This window comes from Cnephaeus nilssonii, assembly GCF_951640355.1.
Source record: "Cnephaeus nilssonii genome assembly, chromosome: 13".
Lineage (NCBI taxonomy): Eukaryota > Metazoa > Chordata > Mammalia > Chiroptera > Vespertilionidae > Cnephaeus > Cnephaeus nilssonii.
In genome coordinates, this window is record NC_137084.1 from 71,588,634 (window position 1) to 71,609,957 (window position 21,324).

The following is a 21,324-nucleotide window of genomic DNA, read 5'->3' on the forward strand; positions in this document are numbered from 1 at the left end:
CTAGAAACGAATTGGCCAGCACCTTGATCTTAGATTTCCCAGCCTCTAGAACTGTGAGACATACATTTCTGTGGCTTAAGCCACCCAGTCTGTGGTATTTTGTTATAGCAGCCAGAGCAGACTAATACAGTTACTCATGTGGTAGACTAGAAAATTGCATAGCTTACAGTGTTAAAATAGCTGTAAGAAGTCTGGCCTCAGGGAAAGCCACCAAGACTGGCTATCTCTCTGTCTTTTGTATGTGCTTGCATCTGCTTCACTTTATCCTATCAGAAGGCTTTCCATGTGGCAGAAAAAACTGCTCAAATTTAGACTTTCATTCTCCTACTTCAGCAATCCCAACAGAAAAAAGTTCTGAAAATTGTGTCTGAAAATCAATCCCAGCAAAGGACTTTGTCCCTGCTTAGAACACAGGTTTCCAATTTAGGGTAAATCGCTCTTGTTGGGAGGACAGTTGTTATTGACGAGGCCTGGGTCACATGACCATTGCTGTCACTGGAGAAGAGAAGCGCCAGGTGCAACCCCATCAAAAACATGCAGAATGGGTTAGTGGCGGTTCTTTAAGGAAAAGGAAGGGTTACTATGAAAGGACATGTGTCCACTCCACCTAGGCTGGGGCAGCCAGGCCTGTGAGTTGGGGGAATTGAGCCCCTCCAGCAGTGCTCAGCGATTCAGAATCAAGCCATATTTGGACCAGTGTAGCTCTGATGGCGCTTCCCATGTTCATAAAATAGGCTCTGCTTAGTTCCTGAGCCAAAGTTGTTGCCCAGGACTTTGGCTCTGAGTATCTTAACACTGTTTTGCCAACTGGTAGTTACAGAATAGTCACAGGGATGTTAAGTACAGCACAGGGAATATAGTCACTAATCTTGTAATAACTATGTACGGTGCCAGGTGGGTAGCAGAATTATCAGGGGATCACTCTGTACATTATATAGTTGTCTAACCACTGTGCTGTATACCTGAAACTAATCTATATATATAAAAGCCTAAGCAACTGTTACAACTGCACAACCGGATGACCGCTGGTAGCCATGACACACACTGACCACCAGGGGGCAGACGCTCAATGCAGGAGCTGCCCCCTGCTGGTCAGTACGCTCCCACCACCAACCTCCTGTGGTCAACCAACCTCCTGTGGCCGGCCAACCTCTCATGGTCCCTCCCTCTGGCTGGAGGCCTCTAATCAGCCCCAATTGGGACTGGGCGAGACAGCCCCAATTAGCCCCGATTGGCCCTGATTGCCGGCCAGGCCGAGGGTCCCACCCATGCACGAATTCGTGCACCGGGCCTCTAGTATAAAATAATACTGAATGTCAATTGTAATCCTATATAATAAAATCATAGTATGCAAATTGTCATGGGAGTTCTTCTGGGAGTTCAACCAGGGGCAGGGACTGGCCGGGGGGGAGGGAGGGAGGCCCTGGCCAGCTGCTGCCAGCCTCTAGAGACCCTACCAATGCATGAATTTTGTGCACTGGGCCTCTAGTTTAAATATAAAGCAAAAAACCCACTGTTTTGTTTCCACAGGGGACAAATACACCATTTTCACATCTTAATGTTTCTAGTTCCTCTGGAACTGAAATGACCAGAAATTACAATCCTATGGTTGGATATACTCTCTGAGACCACGTTTCTGCCTTTTTGTTTCCTGAGCATCATTTGCTTCTGGATTTCACATTACCATACTACACTCACAGGATGTTTATTCTAAAAACCCATTTTCCTCAGGTTAGGCTCAGCGAGGCTGGCTGGTGTCCTGGACTTATTACTGGTGAGTGAATTTTTTTTTAGTAGATTGCTGTCATTGTTTAAAAGGTCACGAATTTGTCGTAACATAAGTCGTAAGTGTCACTTTCAAGGCCGGCGCTAAACTTTTTGCTGCCACTATAAAATATAAATAATACGAGTACTGTCTGCTAAATTCAAGAAAATTTATGTATTTATGAAATAAATTACTTACCTAAATTATCTGAATAGCTGATTTGTAATGACATCACTTGTTTCACTAGCTTACTAGCACACAGTACGATGTGTATCATCTGAGAGACAGTAACAAAATGTTTTCGTCGTTGCCAATCCCCAAAAATGCCATTGTTCATTAAGTCCAAACAATGGTGGTCGAATTCTAACAACTGATCAACAAGGCGAACTTGGATAAGCAGTTCTCGATAATCAGTTCTCAACAATTATTTGTTATTATTAAAGTTTAACATGATAAAATTAACAAAAATAATATAAAACTCATATCCTGGCTGAATAGCCACATGGCCGCTGAAAACCGTATATTCCCTTCCCGTTCTCCCGCCGTTCCCTAGCTTGTAGTGCCTTCTTTCCAAAAATCGGGACTTTTTAAAACGCCGCGGGACGCGGGACAAATTGTTAAAAATCGGGACTGTCCCACCAAAAGCAGGACGTCTGGTCACCTTACCATAGATGCCTCTGCTTCGCCTCCCACCAAGAAGAAGGTAGCAGGCTAGGAACCTTCACTGCAGTGGGGCTGGGGATATCCGGGTCCATTCTCTGTCCCCTGGTGGTGATGTCTGTATGATCCTTTGCAAGCTGTGGGCTGTTGGTTATTTCGTATGGTGGCTGAGAGGATTTAATGCAATGATGCACGTACACAAAGCACCGGGCTGAGAGTTGACTATCTGTAACTATACTTCTTTCTTCTAAGGTTTTCCTTTTCTCTGTGGCCCCAGAACACAGACAACTGCCTAGGGGTTTGCAAGTGGGAGGAGGCTCCATTTCTATCGAACTGACTGAGGATTTCAGACGTCTTTGTCTTTAATTTGAAGGGCGCAAAATCGAGGGAAGAATTTGTCAAGGATTTTTTTTTTCTTTTTCCCTTTTCACCTAATCTCTCTCCGTGCTTCTGAGACCACATTCCCACCACGTTCTCAGGGATGCACTCTTCCTCCAGGCTTCTGCTCCGTGCTCTGGAATCAAGATGAATCCCTGATCCCCATGCCTGAACGTAGTCTTTTCATATCCAACAAATCCTGACCACGTGGATTTGGCTATTTTCCCAGCTTTGCTTATGTTTAGCTGGGGCTGTGACACACATCTGAAAATTCGATTTTTGACAGATTCACACATTAGGTCTGAAATATGTTGTGGAAAGATAATTGGCTAATGCCCATATGATAGCTCTCTCTTCTTTGGGGATTAGACATTGAGAATATTTGAAAGAAAATGAGCTGTACAATCTGATGGTGAAACTTTCTGCCAAAGGTTATGCTAGTCAAATATACAAGCTCAAATAATATTTAATTAAAAGTTAGAATTTCTAGTCCATGGTTTTTAGAGCATCAGAATTTTTTAATAAAGCTTTCCTTGTACAGATATATTTTCAAGGGTCATTAACTAAAAATATAAGTAGAAAAAGACTTGATTTTTTTTGCCTTTTAATTGAATTTATTGGGGTGAATTGGTTAATAAAATATATAGGTTTCAGGTGTACAATTCTATAGTATACCATCTGTATATTGTTTTGTGTGTTCACCACCCCATGTCAAGTCTCCTTTCATCATTTATCCCCCCGATATCTTCTTCTATCTCCCCCTGGCTACCCCCTTTCCCTCCAGTAACCACCAAACTGTTGTCTGTGTCTATGATTTATTGTTTTTTGTTTGTTTGTTTTTTGCTTAATCCCTTCGCCTTTTTCTCTCAGCCCAGCAACCCCCTTCCACTCTGACAGCTGTCAGTCTGTTCTCTGTCTCTATGAGTCTGTTTCCATTTTGTTTGTTAGTTTATTTTTCTCATTAGATTCAACACGAGTGAAATCACAAGGTACTTGTCACTCTCTGACTGGCTTATTTCACTTAGCATAATGTTCTCCAGCTCCATACATGGTGTCACAAAGGATAAGATTTCCTCCAAATGTACCAGTTTTTTTTTTTTGTTTTTTTTTTTTATCCACTCATCTACTGATGGACATTGGGGCTGCTTCTAAATCTTGGCTATTGTAAAGAATGCTGCAGTGAACATATGGGTGCACATATTCTTTTGAATTAGTGTTTCAGGTTTCTTTGGCTATATTTCCAGAAGTGGATTTACTGGGCCATAAGGCAGTTACATTTTTAATTCTTTTAGGTAACTGTATACTGCTTTCCACAGTGACTGATTCAATCTGCATTCTCACCAACAGTGCACAAGGGTTCCCTTTTCTCCACATCCTCGCCAACACTTGTTGTTTGTTGATTTATTGATGATAGCCATTCTCACTGTGGTTTTAATTTGCATTTCTCTGATGATTAGTAACATTGAGCATCTTTTTTTTTTAATTTAAATAAATCTTTATTGTTCAGATTATTACAATTGTTTCTCCTTTTTTCCCCCCAGATCTCCCCATCACCCGGTTCCCTTCCCCCCTCCCCCCGTTGTCCTTATCCATAGGTGTATGATTTTTGTCCAGTCTCTTCCCATACCCCCCACACAGACACCCCTTTCCCCCTGAGAGTTATCAATCCACTCCCATTCTATGCCTCTGATTCTATTATGTTCACCAGTTTATTCTGTTCCTCAGATTTTGAATTCACTTGATTTTTAGAATCACTTGTTGATAGATATTTGTTGTTCATAATTTTTATCTTTACTTTTTTCTTCTTTTTCCTCTTTTTAAAGAATACCTTTCAGCATTTCATATAATACTGGTTTGGTGGTGATGAACTCCTTTAGCTTTTTCTTATCTGTGAAGCTCTTTATCTGCCCTTCAATTCTGAATGATAACTTTGCTGGGTAGAGTAGTCTTGGTTGTAGGTTCTTGCTATTCATCACTTTGAATATTTCTTGCCATTCCCGTCTGGCCTGCATAGTTTCTGTTGAGAAATCAGCTGACAGTCGTATGGGTGCTCCCTTGTAGGTAACTAACTGTTTTTCTCTTGCTGCTTGTAAGATTCTCTCTTTGTCTTTTGCCCTTGGCATTTTAATTATGATGTGTCTTGATGTGGTCCTCTTTGGATTCTTCTTGTTTGGGGTTCTGCGCGCTTCCTGAACTTGTATGTCTATTTCTTTCACCAGGTGGGGGAAGTTTTCTGTCATTATTTCTTCAAATAGGTTTTCAGCATCTTGCTCTCTCTCTTCTGGCACCCCAAAAATTCGGATATTGGTACGCTTGAAGCCATCCTGGAGGCTCCTTATGCTATCCTCACACTTTTGGATTCTTCTTTCTTCCCACCTCTCTGGTTGGGTGTTTTTTTCTTCCTCATATTCCAGATCTTTGGTTTGACTCTTCAGGTGCGGTGGTCTACTCTGTATATTCTTTATTTCAGACAGTGTATGCATAATTTCTGACTGGTCCTTTTCCATTTTTTTGGTATTCTCATTAAGGTCCTTGAAGGTCTCTTCAAGTTTATCAGCGGTTTTTAGAAGATTCTTGAGTAACCTTATAACTATGGTTCTGAACACTGTGTCATCCATTAGTTTGCTTTCATCTATCTCTCCTACTTGTGCCATACTGCGATGTCTCCACGTTTTGGCTGCCTCCCTGTGTTGATGGAGTGGCTTTGTGTGGTCGGTGACCTATAGGGGCCGGTAGCTCAGCTTCCCCTATCACCCTAGGTGGTCGCTCTTGGTACTCCCCTTTGTGGGCTGAGTGGAAAGTCTTGGTGTAGTTAAAAGCCCTGATTGCTGTTGGTACACTGGGAGGAATTGACCTCCGTTCCAATTGGTTGTGAGGGCCTACTGTGTCTATAACGGAAGAATTGCTGTGCTGGAGACACAGTAGGGCTTTGGTGCTCACTGAGTCTGCCTCTTGAATGTGTCCCTTATGAGAGTGGTTGAAGTCTGGTGTCGTCCACACTGACAGAAAAGTCACTCTCACTCTCCAACCGATGGCCTAGTGTCCCGTAGGCGTCTGGGTCCCCCGCGTGTCCCCAGAAACTGGAGTTCAGAGTGGTTGGGATTGTTGGTTTCACTGGCGGGAATTGATCTCCAAGCCAGTTGGCTGTGAGGATCAGCAGTGTCTCCGCTGGGAGAGCTTCTGTGATCAGCTTGGATGGGGCGGAGTCTCAGGGTGGTGCAGACAAGCTTTGGTTTCCCGTCTGCTCCGCCCTAAGAGGGGCGGATTCTCCGTGCCTGAATTAATGGCTGCGCGCCTCTGAGAGAAGGCAGCTTTCGAGCCTCTCCCGCTGCCAAACAGACCAGTTTCTCCCCAGCTGGGGCTGGGTTTTAGTGCAGACCGGAGGTTTTATTTTTCTCCTGAACGAGAAATCCAGTCACTGGGAGGGCTGTGCTCAGCTTGGATGGGGCGGAGTCTCAGAATGGCGCAGACAAACTTGGTTTCCATCTGCGCCGCCCTAAGAGGGCAGGTTTCTCCGTGCCCTAATCAATGGTTGCGCGCCTCTGAGAGAAGGCAGCTTTCGAGCCTCGTCCGCTGCCAAACAGACCAGTTTCTCCCCGACCGCAGCTGGATTTCAGTGCAGTCGGAGATTTTGTTTTTCTCCCAAACGAGAAAGCTAGCCACGCAGCGTCTGCTGTCCTCCCTCTCCGCGTGCTGCGAGCAAGCCTGCCGCGTATTCAGCCGCCCGCCCTTTCCGCGCTCACGGATCTCCGCACCTCCACAGCTCCTGAGGCTCAGCGTCCCCCTCTCTGTTTTTCTCTAGTTGTAGGTTTTCCACTCTGCCAGCTTTCCGGTGGTTCTGGACGGTGTGCGCTCTGTTTTTCAGTTGTAGTTTCAAAATTGTTGTCATAGGCAACAGTTAGGTGTTTACCTTATGTCGCCATCTTGGTTTTTTTTCCCTGAGCATCTTTTCATATGTCTTATTAGCCATCTACATGTCCTTTCTGGAGAAGTGTCTATTCAGGTCCTTTGCCCATTTTTTAATTGGATTGTTTATTTTATGGTGTTGAGTTCTATAAATTCTTCGTAAATTTTGGATATGAACCTCTTATTAGATGTATAATTGGCGAATGTGTTCTCTCATTCAGTGGGTTGTCTTTTCATTTTGTTGATGGTTTTATTTGCTGTGCAAAAACTTTTTAGTTTGATGCAGTCCCATTTGTTTATTTTTTCTTTTGTTTCCCTTGCCTGAGGTGATATATCAGAAAAAATATTGCTACGAGAAATATCTGAGATTTTACTGCTTATGTTTTCTTCTAGGAATTATATGGTTTTGAGTTTAACACTTAAATCTTTAATCCATTTTGAGTTTATTCTTGTGTATGGTGTAAGAAGGTGGTCTAGTTTTAATTTTTTTTTGCATGTATCTAATTTTCCCAACACCATTTATTGAATAAACCATCTTTACCCTAGTGTATGTTTTTGCATCTTTTGTCAGATATTAATTGACTTTAAAGGTGTAGGTTTATTTCTGGGCTCTCTATTCTGTTCCATTGATCTATATGTCTGTTTTCATGCCAGTACCATGCTGTTTTGATTACTATGGTCTTGTACTATAGCTTGACATCAGGTAGCATGATTCCTCCAACTTGCTGTGGCTATTTGGGGTCTTTTGTGGTTTCATATAAATTTTTGAAATATTTGTTCTAGTTCTGTGAAATATGCCATTGGTATCTTTATATGAATTACATTGAATTTATAAATTGCTTTAGATAGTATGGACATTTTAATGATGTTAATTCTTCCTCATGAACATAGTATGTGCTTCTACTTATTTGTATCTTCCTCAATTTAGTTCTTCATTGTCTTATGATTTTTTTTGAGTACAGGTCTTTTACATCCTTGGTTAGCAATTACAAGCACTAGTTTAAAATGTCAACATTCCCTTGACAACTGTACCCCTTTTTTTCTATTTCAACTATAACCTAAATTTCTGTTGTCACTTTCTTTATGGTGTTCTTTTAGACAATCTTGATTTTAAAGTACTCAATTCTGTTAATCTTTCAATTGTGTTTAGTGCCTTTTTGGGTGTCATTCAACAAATTTTATTAATTATTATAGCCTTATCATAAATCTTGATAGCTAGTTGAACAAATCTCCTATATTATTCTTCTCAACTATTCTTGGGCCTTGATTCTTTAATGTTAATTTTAGAATCAATTTGACAAGTTTCTCAACAAGCTATGTTGATATTTGATATTGCATTGCTCTATAGATTAACTTGGGCAGAATTTACATCTTCAGAATAAATTTTCTATCCATAAACACTGTATATATCTAATTTATTAAGCCTTATTCAGCATTTTTAAATATGTTAAATATATTTTAATATTTTATGCTGGGTTTTCAGTTGTTGGGTGTGTGTTTTGTGGTTACACTTCATAACTTAAATATATGCATTATGTATTAACATAACAATTTTTTTAAATGTGGAAATATATCTTATTTGGAACCTAACTATTAAAAATGATGGTAAAGTTATTGACATGGAAAGATCTATAGCATATTAATAAATGAGAAATGCCTTTTCATAATATAATGTGTTAGGTAAATGTTATTTATTTAAATATATGTAAAATTATAAGTATGAAATAAAGAGATATTTGGACAGCTGTTAAAAATGCATAGTAGAATAGGAGAGTCATATGGAGAAGCACTTCCAGAATGGTGGAGTAAGGACCTTTGAAAATATGCTCCTCAGTAAAGCAATGATAACACTGGCAAAAATTGTCAAAATTAAATTTTTGAAACTTTATAAGTTAAAGGATTGCAACATTTGAAGAGCATTGTTCAAGAAAATCAGCTGGATCATGGTAAGAACATTGAGCTTTATGGTGTTTTACCTTGCTCTCTTCTACCTCCCTCTCCCTAGATCTGCAGTAGCTTTGAAAATCAACACTTTCACAATCCCAACAACTATAATATCCAACAAACTTGTAGTTACTGGAGGGGGTGATATGGGCTTGGAGTTTTCTAACAGCTTCATTCCCCAGAATTTGATATTCCTTAACCTGTCTTGTAGCTCACTAAAAAGCTCCATTTCTAGGGCTTGTCTTTTGACCTGACTCAAAACTCACTGTATGTGAATAGCCATATCCCTGAAACATTTATCAAAAACAGTCAGCCGCAATTGTTTAACACTGACCAAGGTGGTATTACCTACCAGTTGGGGCTAAAAGAGGAATATCACAACAATAAAAAGGGGAAAAGTTGGGAATAAGATAATGTATACTAGTACATGGGGCTTTGAAAATCTCCAACATATATTCCTGGGAATCTAGAAGGCCACACATGGATATGTGCTGCCTAGAAAAAGCCTGAGAAAGCCTTAATTTTTCATTGACCTTGAGGTTGTGCAAGCAGGAAGTAAAGGCTAAGGGAGAGTTGTGAACTGCCTTCCATAGCATTGAAGGCATCTCCCAATACATTCACAGAGCCCCTCAGCAAAGATTGGGACACTTATTGATTTAAGGTGTTAAGGGAAAATGTCTGTCCAGTCATTACCTGGCCATTAAGTTAGTCAAGCAGAGGCTTCCGTGCCCATACACAATTCATAGACCTTATAGTATTATTTCTGAAAAGTCACTAAACAAACAACAACAAATCCTGGGCAGGGGAGATCAGGTTTTTCATATAATTAAATAATATGTATCTTACTTAAACTATTTAGTATTGATTGAAAATTAAGAGATATACAAAGAAATAAGACAGTATAGCCCACACACAGGAAAATATGCTATTAGTAGACACCATCCCTAGGAAAATCTGACATTGGACTTATTACACAAAGATTCTAAATCAGCTATTTTAAATATGTTCAAAGAGCTAAAGGAAACCATGTTTAAAAAACTAAAGGTTAAGTATGAGAACAATGTTTTGCCAAATAGTGACTATCAATAAAGATAGAAATTATCAGGGACCAAATAGAAATTCTGGAGTTAAAAAGTACAAGAGCTGCTCTTCCCATAAGCAGCCTTAGGTGACCTCTGAAAATGGTTTACTATTCACTTGATCTAGAAAAATGCCACAAAATCATGCAAATCAAGAGTTTCAAATAGTTTTGTCCATTTTAAGAAACTGCCCCGGTCATCAAGAATATGAATATCCAAAGAGCCACCAAGTACCTGAAGAATATCACTTTATAGAAGTAATGTGTGCCATTCCATCGTTACAATGGTGGGGTTGGTTGTTGTGTCAAGCCAGGCAGTGGTGATGCATGCAGGGTGAGTGGTCCAAAAAAAAAGTGCTGAATTTTTGCTGCATATGCTTAAAAATGCAGAGGATGATGCTGAACTTAAGGATTTAGATGTAGACTCTCTGGTTAGATGAGCACATCCAGATAAACAAAGTTCCCAAGATATGGAGCAGAACTTACAAAGCTCATGGGAGGATTAAACCATGCATGAGCTCTCTCCTTGACACATTGAGGTGATCCTTACTAAAAAAGAGCAGATTGTTCCTAAACCCGAAGAGGATGTTGCAGAGAAGAAAAAAAACATATTTCAGAAGAAACAAAATCTTATGATCTGAGAGTAAATTCAGTATTAAAAAATGCTAATAAAAGCAAGCAAAAAGAAAGAAAGAAGGAAGGAAAAGTACAACAATTGAAGTGTTAATGTCACTAGCGGGGCTTGAGAACATATTTGAACAGCAAGAAGAATGTATCAGAGAATTTTAAGGTAGATTGATAGCAGTTATGTAATTTGAGGAATAAAAAGTAATAATGAAGAAAAATGAACATTTTCAGAGGTCTGTGTGACACCCCTGAATATACCCACTTAATGGGAACCCCAGAAGGAGAGGAGAAAGAGAAAAAGGAGCAGAAAGAATATTTGAATGATCATTGATTTTTCAATCACTCCCAAATTAGATGAAAATCTTAGTTTGCATATCTGAGAAACTCAACACATACCAGATAGGAAAACCCAAAGAGATCCACACCGAGACGCATCAGAGTCAAACTGTTGAAGGTCAGAAACATAGATTGAAAGCAATAAGAGAAAAGGGGACTCATCATGCATCAGTAATTCTCAATAACATTAACAGCAGACTTTTCTCATCAGAAACCATGGACACTGGAAAACAGTGAAATGGCATATTCAAAGTGCTGAAAGAAAAAGACTGCAAGCCAAGATTTCAATATCCAGAAAAACTAAGATTCAAAAATGAGGAAATGAAGACCATTCTAGATTTTCTTAAAAAATGAGAGAATTTGTTGCTAACAGACTTTCTCTACAAGAAATACTAAAAGGAATACATCAGGATGAAAGGACAATGGAGTGTAATGTGAATTGACAAGAGGATGTAAAGAATAGTAGTAAACGTGTGTATATATTACAGAAGAAGGTGTTGGGAGAAGAATCCACTTCAGGGAGCCTGATGTGCAGCTTCAGCGTCCCTGTGGCCTTTTTCACTTGTCGCACTCCCACTGGTCAGTTGGCCAGGGAGAAAGAGGGTGTGAGACAACAATCAGAAAAATGTGAGTGGGTGACCTTCTGAAGGTCACATTTACCCAGTTCAGGGATTTACTCTCGATCCTGCCCCAATATCCTTCAAAAGCTACATATTTAGTGTTTCTCCATTTTAAAGTTTTTAATGTCTCAGCTGAGAGCTCATTCTGTGTCTTCTGGGTGGTCTTCCGGTACCTTAAATGAAGAAGAAAAGGGGAAGAGATTAGAAAAAGGTAGAGATATGAGGGTGGGGAAAGAGGAAGATGTGATGCCTAGACCAGTCTCTGACTTAAGGCTAACTGCTATTTAAGTGTTTTGGGGATCCATTTCCCTGTCAGCTTAAGTCATGGAGATGAGTCCCTTTAGTCTTTCTCCTCACAGTTCATCCTCAGCTGTCTCTAATTTTGGAGAGCAAACTCTTTTTCTCTAGATGTGAAAGTGGATATATGCTTCTGTGCTGTCTACGTAGACAGAACTGATTCTGAATATCTAAAATCTATTCAGTCAGAGAGAAACCGCTACTTTTCTAAGCACCCTCTCCTCTTAATAGAAGGAACCAGCCATGAAAACTTCCCTGTTTGCCACGGGGGTACACAGGACCCCCTGATCTCAGAACCTCAGAGACCCCGAGGGAAACAGCCTTCCTCGCGTTCACTCCACAAGGATCTTCAAGGAAGGAAGAATTCATATCCTGCTAAACGGAACAGGCTAAAACCGGAATGGAAATAAATGATATTTTCCAGCTTCTAGAAGCATATTACAAAAATAGAAGCTGAAAGTTAAAGGGAAAAACAAAGAAGAATTCTCATCTGTAGTGTGATGAATTGAAATTTCCCTTAAGAATTTTGGTTTCAGGAAAACAATTTTTGCAACTTCCCACAGCATCCCAAGAGTGGGATGTTAAAGTCCTTAATAAATAGCATTGTTAATTCAGGACAGCTGAGTAAAAAATGTGACTGTCACTCAAGGTTTCCTCTTCCTTGCCATCTTTTGATGAAGAGGCATTTTCATCTCGGCATACCTGAACTCCTTTCTAGTTAACTCACAATTGCCTTGGCCTCTAGGCTAGGTATCGCTTACATGGGTTAGCATGCCATTTAAAATATTTCGCACACTCTACTGCAAATTATTTAAAAATAAAAGCAATCAAACCAACAAACTCACGACCCCTGCTATTGCTACTAGAAAACACAGTTGCCAAAGGAAGCACATAGGTTTGCAGATATGTCATTTTCACGGTTGCACTGAACAGTGTGTTTCTCTGCTGTAGCTGGGACAAGTCAGGTAATAGGTTGGCTGAGAAGCAGGGGCACGCTCCTCATACCAGGGGACTGTGTGCAGCTGGAATGAACACACATCGGATGAGATGTCACACTTTCAGAAACACTGGAGAGGCATTTAACTCCGGCCAGATCTTTGCTGCGTGCGCTGCCTTTCCCTAATCTGTATGTCTATGCTGAGAGCTGAATTTATAAAACACCAGAGTGGGGCTGACAGGCTGACAGCCAGTGGGAATTAGAAAGAGAAGAGGTGAGATTGTCTGTGATATTGGGGCCTGGTGGAAGTGGGGCCTGGTGGACAGGGGCCTCGTATGTCTATTGCATTAAGTTAATGTGTTGGGACAATGCTGTACTCCGGGCTTAGATTGCTCAGTGTTGCTGGCGTGCAGAGAGGCTCCTGCCGCTGGGCCTCTGTAAAATGTAGAATGCAAGATGCGAAAGGGCTAAACATCCCTTGATACATGCTTTAGCTGTGGCCTTCTAGAGATATTGTTTCTAGCTTTGCTGCCCAGCCTGGAGAGTTACACACAGTGGGGATTTCAGGCCAGAAAAAGCAGGGTGCTATGTTCATGCAGAGAGAGCTAATTGACCAGGCCCCCAGTTTTGTCCTTCTTGTGTCATCCACTGCTCTCTGTGGGATAGCCCTTTATCACTTGCCTTGCCTATAACCTGGATCCTGTCTCAGGTTTTCCCTAGTCCATGCTACCTGCCCCATGTGCCACACAGTGTGCTCGGTGCTGGGAATATATATGGAGGCGCGGTCTCTGCCCCTGAGGGTTTATAGTGTCGGGGGAACTGCAATTCTATGAGCTGCCGAAAACATGGGCAGAGTTCTGGGAGAGTATCAGGCATCTTTTTCTCTAGTAAGCACTATTGATTTTATTTTATTATTTTTTTTTCCCAATTTTTTTTATTAAGGTATTATATGTGTACATATCTTGCCATTGCCCCCCCCACCCCACTCCCATATATGCCCTCACCCCCCAGAGTTTTGCGTCCATTGGTTATGCTTATATGCATGCATACAAGTCCTTTGATTGATCTCTTATCTCCCCCATCTCTCCCTAACCTTCCCCCTGTAATTTGACAGTCTGTTTGATGCTTTACTGTCTCTGTATCTATCTTTTTGTTCAATTTTATAATGTTCTTTATTATCCATAAATGAGTGAGATCATGTGGTATTTTTCTTTCATTGACTGACTTATTTCACTTAACATAATGTTCTCCAATTCCATCCAGGTTGCTGCAAATGATGAGAATTCCTTCTTTTTTATGGCAGCATAGTATTCCATTGTGTAGATGTACCACAGTTTTCTGTAAGCACTATTGATTTTAAATCAAGGGAGGTAGTTTCTTTATCTGCAAATAGCCAGTTAGTTTTAGAGTCCTTAGGTGGGAGGAGTGGAGTTTCTGGTCATCCATAGGCAGGGGTCAGAATAGTCATTTTAAATGTATACACGAGAGGCAAGGCATCCAAGTCCATACAGCAAATATGTAGTTGATTACATTTTAAACCCTTCTCAACAGATAGCCAGTTATATAAGCATATATCGCTCATCAGAAGCAAACACATCTCCAGAACTTAACAGAAGAACTCTAACTTAAAATTGATATTGAACCTCTGTACTTGTATCAATATTATAACCCAGACAACTCTTTCCTTGTATTCATGGTTCCCTTAAATGTAACACACTAGGTGCAAATTTCCATGCCTGGCACCAGAAGCAAGCTGAGGAGGGAGAGAGAAAATCTGGGAAGACCTGTGGGTACACAGCTGTAACTTCTCTCGAAGGCAGGAACCGAAACTTTGAAGTGTCTGCGGGAAACCAGAACTTCAGTTCTTGGAATAGGCTGATTCCCTTTCTAGCCTTTCTAATGGGATTTGATGACTCCTTAAATGCATTTTTAATTAGACATCCAGATAACCAGAAGACATATGGTGCTAATGTTTCCCTGGCCTTTTACGAACAGAAGCAGCTGGTAAGCAGAACAAAAATATTTTTTAGAGGAACAAGTAAGCCTCAGGGGATAGAAATTGTTATCAGTCAGTCCTGAGGTCTTCAGGCTTCATTCATGCCTTCAACGAGCTGGAGTGGGTGGAGAGCGTACCCAGGGCTGGCTCTGCTGTGAGGAGCCTGGCTGCGAATGTGTCACCTGTGATAGGGACTGATGTCTCCTCATTGGGCCTGTGGGCTCCTTTTATGACAATATATGTGATTATCATATATTTCTAGATGCATAGCTCAATATGTAAGTTAATACACCTAGAAACTATGTTTCTAGAGGCAAGAAGTGATGTGAGAGGCTCCAGGGAAGGTGGGGAAGGGCTGGTTGCCGTTGGCCATGTGGGTGGGGTGGAGGTGGTAGAGAGTGGTAGGGAGTGGTAGCGGTTGATCAGATTGCCCTTGTGTCTCCCTCTTAGTTCTCAGAAGCAGCTCACATCTCATTTTGTAAATTAAAACCATGATGACTAAACTTGGAACAAATCCAACAACCAAGTGGAATGATTCACAGTCTAATTGAGAGATAATTTTTTTTAACCAACTAACTTCAAATTATATTAGGCTCCATTTCTGTGTCTTGTTTTGTCTTCCATATTAGGCCAATTCCCAGAGACTTATGGGACCATCTCTGTTTCATTTGAAGTCCCTTTTATGATACAGAGATTGCTTTTCGAATGCTGGGCAGGTACCAGGTGTTGTCTAATTTGAGGCTTGTAAAGAACATATTGCCCTGCCCAGTTGGCATGGATCAATGGTTGAGCATCAACCTATGAACCAAGAGGTCACAGTTTGATTCCTGGTCAGGGCACATGCCCAGGTTGCGGGCTTGATCCCCAGTGTGGGGCTTACTGGAGGTAGCCGATCAATGATTCTCTCTTATCATTGATGTTTTTATCTCTCTCTCCCTTCCTCTCTGAAATCAATATATATATATACAAACATATTGCCCTTCTAGATATAAGAAAACTAAGGCTCAGAGAAGTTAAGGCACCTGCCTTGTCCAGCTAACAAGTGGCAGAGCTGGATTTGAACCCCAGCTTCCCTGACTCCAGATAGTCTCTGACTCTTGCCATATTTGGTGTTAGAGGAATCATAATTGCTGAGATCCTTCCATGGTCACACTGTGATCTTGGACAAAGACTGCCAAGGCTGTGTATTTTAATGCTGCTAAGGATGAGGATAAGCCTTACAAAGAATTGTGTGACTCTCAAACAATTCAGAGACTGGGCATTGGGCTGAATTTTGTGTCTTTGGCAGCAGGGACTCAGGGCAGCACCGCTTTAGTGCTCCTGGAAGTTTGACCTGCTGGAAGAGAGGGCAGAGTCCAAGTTCTGCTGGGAGTATATTCTCTGACCTGAGTTCTGAAGCTATAACTTCCAACCAACTGCCAAAGCTCTAACTCTTCGTGCTCTGGAAAACATTCTTCTCCAAAGCTGTTTTATTAAAAATATTTTTTTACTTATATCAGAGAGGAAGGAAGAGGGAGAGAAAGATAGACACATCAATGATGAGAGAGAATCATTGATTGGATGCCTCCTGCATGCCCTCTACTGAGGATCAAGCCGGTCATGTGCCCTGACTGGGAATCGAACCATGACCTCTTGGTTCATAGGTTGACACTCAACCACTGAACCATGCCAGCTGGGCCTCCAAAGCTGCTTTTTAAACGTGAGGTGAGAAGTCCTGAAGAGGAAGGTGCACCAGTCATTCTTCTGAAAGGAAAGAAGGTTTTAACACCCACTGACAAAATGTGCACCATGAGGCAGCTGAAATATTAAAACTGTCATTGATTTCCTTGTAACTTCTCTGAGACAGTGCCGTTGGCCCCTTCCCCTTCATCTCAGGTCCAGACAAGCACTCTGCTCCATCTCCTCAGCTCCTGGTTCTCCCTAGGAGAGGAGATGATCAGACCTGGTGCCTGAGGGAGAAAAGGGAAAGAACCTTTCTACTCTCTCAAGCCCTGTCCATAGAGTGCAGGTTTAGCCCTTATAGCCTCTGCCTTTTCTGCTACGTGACTTTGAGAACAAGTCATCTTGCTGACGATGCCTGACATATTTTGTACATTTATATGTGATCACAGGCGTAATTCCTGTAAAGGTCTAGCTTCCTCTGTGACTAATCCCTCACATTTTTATACTGCTATTTATCTGAATGCTTCCAAACACACTGTCTCATTTAATCCTCACATTAATTCTATGCGGTAGGCAATATTATCCTCAAATAAAGAGACTCAGAATCTAAGGCTCGTGGTCGTGGAGCTTGTAAGACGCAAAACTGGAATGCAAATTCAGGGCTGTCTGATCCCAGAGCCTGTGCTTGTGAACCGCCACACCACACTGCCTTTTACAGATGCAGAAACGAGGGCCCAGAAATGGGAGGCAACCTGCCAAAGGGAGAACTAGTCAAAGGACACATGATTTATTTTGTTGTTACAACTCTCTTAAAAAAGAAAGTAGCATTTTTTTTATTATTTATTCCTTTATTAATTCCTTTTAAAAATAAACTTTAATTTTGAGAACAATTTTAGATATACAGAAAAGTTGCAAAGATGGTACAAAGAGTTTCCATATGCCTCTCACCCAATTTTCCCCATTACTAACATTTTATATTAGTACTAGAGGCTTGGTGCACGAATTCGTATACCATGGAGTCCCATAGGGTCCCAGATTGCAAAAGGGTGCAGGCCAGGCCAAGGAACCCCACTGGTGCACAATCGGGGCTGGGGAGGGATGCAGGAGGTTGGCCAGCCAGGGAGGGTCTGCAGGAGGGCTCCAGGGCATGTCCAGCCCATCTCGCTCAGTTCCAATCAGCTGGACCCCAGCAGCAAGCTAACCTACCGGTTGGAGCGTCTTCCCCCTGGTGGTCAGTGCATTTGATAGCAAGCGGTTGAGCAGCCTTAGCATATCATTAGCATATTATGCTTTGATTGGTTGAATGGATGACCAGACACTTAGCATATTAGGCTTTTATTATATAGGATGGCACATTTGTTATGATTAATGAATATATATTGATGCATTATTATTAACTAATGTCTATATTTATGCAGCTCTCCTTAATTTTTACCTATTTTTTTCTATTCCAGGATCCCATCCAAGGTATCATTCAGTTGTCATGTCTCTGTAGGTGCCTCTTGGCTGTGACAGTTTGGAGAGTACTGGTCAGGGACCTTGCAGGATGTTTTCCTATTGGGATTTTCTAATGTTTTTTTTTTCTCATGACGAGTTTGTACTTGGGAGAAAGAGCACAGAAGTAAAGTGTCATTTTCATCACATCATACTAAGGAGACATACTATCCATGTTATTGCTGTTGACTGTGATCACCGGGCTGAGGTAGTTTATGGCAGGCTTTTCCTCTATAAAGCTGTTCTTTTTGCTTGCCCTGAATACTACACTCTTTGGAAGGAGATCACTGCACAGCCCCTATTTAAAGAATGAAAATTTATTCCTCATTTTCTTGAGGGCACAGCATCTGCAATAATAACTTGGAATTTTTCTGCATGGATTTGATTCTTTTCCTCATTTACTTATTTATTCAATAATTTACTTACATCAGTATGGCTTTATGGATATTTATTTATTTTTGACATTAAAGAATATCTAGTCTACCAGCAATAAGAAAGTAGGTTAGTAGAGCCCTACCTTTCTTTAGTTAAGTGGTAAACATTTCTGGTTATTCTGAAGAGTCAGTGGTGTATCTAAAGGGCATAGTCTTTCTGTGGGCTGTTTATTGACTCATGGAATGTTGGTCCTGGCAAGTATCATAGGCATGTTTTATTTCCTCATGAGGGAAAGTAGTCACAGCCATTATGGCACCACTGGCCCACTTCGTTTTTTCACGTGTTCCATCTCTGCCGTCGCCCACATCTGGCCAGATACCAAGGGAGGCCAGAATCTATCTTGTGACTCAGACCTGCGTCCATTCCTGGTCGGAACCAAGACAAGCAGCTTGCACCTCATGGCATGCAGCTCCAATCAGGGTGCTCATCTGTGCAGCACAGTGAGGACCAGCAAGCCTCGCTCTTTCCTTTTAAGACACGGAGGGAAGGACCAGGTTTTCTGTAATGCCCTGTAGCTATTAGAAGGATGGGAAGGACCAGGTTTTCTGTAATGCCCTGTAGCTATTAGAAGGATGTGGACCTTGAACTTTTGTTTTCCCTTAAGTACCGAAGGTGTTATGTTTTGGCAAGATGAGCCAAATATATCTGGGCAGCACACTCCAGTGTGATTTTAGTACAGATTTTCAAATTAAAATGGTAATAACTTGGGATTTGCACCAGCCCAGCATGAAAGAAACCCATTAGTAAGTCTTGGCAGCAAGAGTGAAATCGTATCCACCTCCGCATGCTGTCCGTATTAATCATCTGTACCACGCTCTGTGCTAACGGAGGTCGCCTCAGCCGGCCCTGGCACTCGCCAGCCCAGGAGGAGTGGAACCCTTACCTTCTGCCCTTCCATGGCTCCCTTAGGAAACAGAGGTCGACTGCCTCTCACTTGGAAAATCCTCATCCATCTCTAATTCTCATAAAATAGTCTTGGTTTTAAATATCACCCTTTGGGTGAGATCGCTCTGCTGCTCTGGGACCTCCCAGGGCATCAGGGATTACTCGTCGTATTTGCTTTCTTGCCTGGTGCTGCTCCAAGACGGAAATTGTTTTGTGTCTTTAGTTCAGTGACACAGTCTACCTTTCCGGGACACGTCAAGTGTGTCTGGTCTAGTGAAGCAGACAGTCCTGCGGAGGCGGAAAGCTGCCAAATAATATTCGGTGTCTTGGTGGAAGGCTGTCCTTCAAAGAGTGACGTGGGGCCACCTGGGGCAGCCTGCGCAGGGGAAGTGGAGGGTTCCATCTAACACTAAGCCAGGCAGTGTAGAGTAGGAGGGAAGCACTGACATATTAATAAGAGAGATTTGAATTGTAACTGCTCTGTCCCTCACCAGTGACCTTGGGCTGTTACTTTACCTCTGTGACTCTGTTTTGAAATGCCTACTTTAATTGATTTCTGTATGTATTAAATATGTAAAAAAATGTATACACAGAGTCTGGAGAATAATAGAGGGTCCATAAATGCTAGAGGTTATCATTCCCATCATCAAAATGTTGTTGTTATATTCTCTGTGATTATAATTCCAAGATTCTGAAATCCACGTGGTATGTTCCAACTTTTCTCCCTTTGGGCTTGGCTTCAGTAAGAAGTATTACCTTCACAAGGGAAAACCCTCTTACCCACCATCACTACAGCATCACTTCAAATTATTTTCCAAGGTAGGCTAATTTGTTCAGACACATCTCTTTTTTTTTCTCTCCTGATTTTATTTATGTTCAGCAATGAACATTTATAAGATCATTGGCCGTGGATGTGATATAGGTCAAAAAAAGATATTGTTACACAGGGATTGAAACCAGGACCATGACCTCACAACCGTGAGCAGAACTAAATGATCACGGCAGGTACTGGCACTTCCTGGAAGAATGTCTCTGAGCCTGCAAGAGGTTCACTTGTTTAAGTTTTTACCCGATACATATAGACATAGACATTCAAGGCTCAAGGAGACCTCACTAGTCTTGCTGTCCTAACTACCCTATAATAACTACTTATGGGCAGCGAGGGTACATTTTCAGGTTTTTTGCTGGGTTGGACTAAAGAAATACAAGCATTCACTTGCCATAAAACTGTTTTTGACTTTCACCTAACAACATTTCTTAGCAACCTCTCCATATTCATGGCTAGTCCCTCATGTTATCACACTATGCCTTTTCTGTGACCTCTGTGAATGTAAGAAACATTCAAACCTGTGAGTTTATTTGAGCCAAACTGTCGACAATTGCTAGGAAGCGGAATCTGAACGGGTTGAGATTATGCTCCAGAGAATGGCAGGTTTTCACTTTGTTTCATACATTATAATCAAAAGAGGAAACATATGTGGGTTACATGAAATCCACTGGTGATAGATTAGGGAGGGGGGAGAAAGCAAGGAAGTGGGGGAAGAGAACCTCTGGGATTGGATAAAAAGTAAAATGATAGACACATGCTTCTTTTACCAAGGTGTGTACAGGATAGTTAACAGTCAACAATTAACACAATAACAATAACAATGAGGGAATTGTGGTCTCTGCCCTGGTGCATTGATTGTGCCCTGAGGGGCTGGAAAGAGGGAAGTTACCCTGACATTCCAAAGGTATGTTATCGTAGATGCAAAAAGACAGAGGCTCAGTTAAGGTCAAAGTTTACCTTTGTCAAGGAAGATGCCGCCTAAGACATGACTACCTACCATACACTGCTTTTAATTTAAAAAGTTTTAACTTCAGACCTTTCTTTGTGGTTGCTTTAGGTCTCTGAGTTTGCAAGGCTTCCGTGCAGGCCTTCTCTGAGCTTGTCAGGTTGGCATGTGGCCCCTTTTCGCCCACACCTCCAAATGTCACAACAGAGTAGACACTCTCCCAGATCACTCCTTATCTCATTTACACTCTGCCTTTTGTCTCCACCATAATTATGAAGTTGCTCCTTGGAGGGTCACATATTCAGTAGTCTCACAGTGGTCTAATAAATTACCTTTCCTCAATTATATCTTCCTTCCTGGTGTGTCTGACATTCTGTCATACTTTTCTCTTTCTGCAACTGCGTCCTTGACTTCTAATATTTTATACTATTCAGATTCCCCTGCTACTTGTCAGAGCATTCATCTGTCCATTAGGCTGCTTTTTCCTTCTTCACCCACCTTAGAAATGTAGGTTTTCCCAAAAGTCCAG